We start from the raw sequence: 3,765 nt of genomic DNA, 5'->3' as shown, positions 1-3,765 counted from the left end.
GAATCTACCAGTCCTCATTGGACCAAGAGTGGGTCTCTAAGACATAGAATCTGCCACCTCTCATTGGACCAAGAAAGTTTTCCTGAGACACAGAATCTGTTAGATCTGACTGGATGAAGAACTCCAATAAGACAAAGAGCAGCTTGGTGAGTCACAGAATTAACTAGCTGGGGTTGGTCCAAGAGCAGCTTCCTGAGATACAGAATCTACCAACTCTAATTAGACCAAGAGCCATGATTAGACCCAGAGGGGCCCCCTGAGACACAGACTGGACCAATAGCAGCTCACTCAGACACAGACACCTCTTGCACCTAGTAGAGGAGGAGGTGGGCAGAAGTTAAGGCAAAAATACATATAACAACATAAAGTAATATGGTATCACCAGAACCTAGCCCTCCTGCAACAGCAAGACCTGAACATCAAAATGTAAAAGAAGCAGAAGAATGTGACCATAAAAACAGCTTCATGAAGATGCTAGAGGCCTTTCAAGAAAAAATGAAAAATTTCATTAAAGAAATGGAGGAAACAGCAAACAAAAAATGGAAGAAAACAATAAAGATATTGAGAAAAACGCAAACAAAAATTGGAAGAAGTCGATAAAGAAATTGAGGAAGAGACAAATTAAAAAATTGGAAGAAATCAATAAATCGCTTAAAGAAAGCCAAGAAAACCAGGAAAAAGCAATTAAACATGTGAGGGAAACAGTTCAAGACCAGAAAACTGAAATAGAAACAATGAAGAAGACACAAACAGAGGAAATGCTGGAAATAGAAAATCTGAGTAAAGGAACAGGAAACACAGATGCAAGCATAACCAACAGAATTCAAGACATGGAAAATCTCTGGTGTAGAGGATTGTAGCAGATATCTTAAAAAGTCTTATTAATAAAATCAAACCTGAGCCAGGTATTGGGGTGAATGCTGGAAGATCAGAGAAGCAGATCTCACCTTGCCAGTTTCTCTGCTGACCCTATTTCCTCAGACTGGAAACCTCTGTGTCCTCATCCATAATGAATCTCAGCTGAACTGTGCTGCTCAAAACCTAAAAGTTTAACCAGCTAAAAGCTTCTAGTTTCTGATCTTCACGCCTTTATACCTTTCTGCTTTCTGCCATCACTCCCTGGGATTAAAGGCTCGCTTTCTGGGATTAAAGTCATGTGTCACCATGCCTGGCTGTTTCCAATGTGGCCTTGAACTCACAGAAATCCAGAGGGATTTCTGCCTCTGGAATGCTAGGATTAAAGGTGTGTGCGCCACCATTTTCTGGCCTCTATATCTAGTCACTATTCTGTTCTGTGACCCCAGATAAGTTTATTAGGGTACACAATATTTGGGGGAACACAATACCACCACAATTTGTAATAGCCAGAACTTGAAAACAACCTAGATACCCCTCAACTGAAGAATGGATAAAGAAAATATGGTACATATACACAATGGAGTACTACTCAGCAGAGAAAAACAGGGTGGAGATACAGAGTTGTGAGACTGTCTCCTTGTCACAATTTGGCCTGGATCTCACTCTGCAGGCTGACATGCCATTCGTTACATTGCAATCCTCCTGGCTCAGTCTCCCCAGTGCTGGGATAAGTTTAGTGAATCAACATGTCTGGTTTATGAGGAAGGATTTTCAAACAACTTTTACTTAATAGAGTGTGTACAGCTGTTAGTAAAGCTGTCTTCTATGTTTGTCATGTTGACTGTGGTTTGCAGCAGTTGAAGAGCACAGACCAGGGATCCTTAGGGTCCCTAAAGATCAACAGGAAAGGAGAAATAGTGGGGAAGCCTGCAGTCAAAACTTCATTTACATGCCTCAACCAGATGCGAGAGTCCATTAAAAAAGTGTGAAAGATTATACAAATTATATCTAGGAGGTACAAGCCAACAAATGTGACCACAAGCATGAGGATGGTGTGGGCTGCTCTGCTCTCAGGATGGCCTCTGTGGTTTTGATTGGGAGTGAGGATGTGCTGTGTTTGCTGGCAATGTCTATGGAGGAGAAGCACCATGGAGACACTGGTCCAGATCATGATGCTGATGAATATGGCATCATGGGAAAAACGCAAGATGACAATGCCTGCACTGAATCCAGATGTGGAGCAGAGCCACTTGCCTTGATTGTGAGTGTCATTGCCTGTGCTCTGTTGACCACTGACTTTGATTGGAATGTAGACATTATTTAAGACACTGAACAACCAACAACTGTAACAAGAATAACTCAGGACATTAGGAGCTCTTCTTTGAGGCATCAGCCTACCCCAGTGACCAGGAACAAGAGTGACAAACTGATGGATGCTCAGGACACAGGTGGAGCACATGTTTGTGCTTCGAGCCACCAGGCGAATGAAGTACCCAATTTTGCATTGAAGGTTTGTATAAGGATTCCTTTGAACAAAAACCATCACGTTGAATGGAAATGCAGTGACAAAGAGAATGAACACATTGGCCACAGCCAAGTTGGTGACAATGGCCTGTGTGGGCCTCAGTCGAGAGCCAGTAAAGATGGGAGAGAAATTATGGACAAACAGAAGAATATTGGCCAGTGTCCCACACCCAATCTCAAAAAGCAGGAGTGTCTGGAGAGCCAATTCCTCAGTGGCTTTCAGAGTTTTATTCTGAGAGGACGTGGAGACAACCTCTGTGCAGGCTGGAGTGATGACCAGGAGGAACACTGCTGCCTTCAAAACACTTCTCAATGTCTGAGCATTAGAATGATTTATGTCTTACTTCTTCTATGAAGGGAGACACTATGGTATCACAGTATAGGAGCTTGTCCTGGAAAACATTGCTTAGACAACTCAGACTATTATTTTGTACTTCATGCACTTTCCCTCACCTCATGATGCAAGTGTATTAGTGATACAACTGTATCATTCTTGGTCCACACGCCACCCATTGTCATACATTATGGCATATAAACATATAAACAGTGAACATAGGAAAACATTAATTTATCTTTTGAATGCAACATCTTCCCTCAATGATAAATATGTTAAGAAATACAAATTGGAAGTTGGAGAGATGGCTCTTCAAAAGACTCATGTTCTAATCCAGCACTCACATGGTCGTTCACATCACCTGTAACATCAGTTGCCCAAGTTGAACGCCCTCTCATGGTTTTTGTGGCACTGCACAAATGTGGTGCCAGACATACAGGTAGTTATAACACTAGATGCATAAAGTAAAATTACTATATCTTTAAAATGACATGATTTCAAACTTGTAATTCACAAAATCATGTAAGTAAAGTAAGTGGCCAAAAAGGGACCCATCAGCTTTTGTGAAAATTTTATACAGATCATCAAAGTGATAGAATACAAAATATTTCAAAAAAGTAACCAGTTTTCTGATCACAAATATGAACCTCAATTTATACATGTATATTATTAGGTACATAAGCAACCGCAAAAGTTCTATGAGTTAACTCCTTTGGCAGATAAACATCTTATGTGAAGTGACTGCATACAGGACTAACTCAAAAAAATCAGTAGCCCTCCTATATACAAATGATGAATGGGTTGAGAAAGAAATCAAGAAAACAGCACCCTTCAAAATAGCCACAAAGAATATAAAATATTGTGGTGTAACTCTAACCAAGCAAGTGAAAGACCTACATGAGAAGAACATCAAGTGTTTGAAAAAGAATATTGAAGAAGATATCAGAAGATGGAAATATCTAACATGCTCATAGACTGGTAGAATTAACATAGTAAAAATGGCCATCCTACCAAAAGCAATCTACAGATTCAATGCAATCTACATTAAA

At 40.3% G+C, this 3,765-nt stretch overlaps 1 pseudogene; it reads right to left on the bottom strand.

Annotated features, from left to right (window-relative positions):
• Window positions 1–1,665: 1,665 nt before the first annotated feature.
• LOC131901336 (vomeronasal type-1 receptor 4-like) lies at window positions 1,666–3,114 on the bottom strand (annotated as a pseudogene).
• Between the last annotated feature and the right edge of the window lie 651 nt (window positions 3,115–3,765).

The sequence above is a fragment of the Peromyscus eremicus genome, unplaced genomic scaffold (assembly GCF_949786415.1).
Source record: "Peromyscus eremicus unplaced genomic scaffold, PerEre_H2_v1 PerEre#2#unplaced_72, whole genome shotgun sequence".
NCBI lineage: Eukaryota > Metazoa > Chordata > Mammalia > Rodentia > Cricetidae > Peromyscus > Peromyscus eremicus.
The sequence above is the reverse complement of the archived record's forward strand: the minus strand, read 5'-3'. Positions and strand labels throughout refer to the sequence as shown.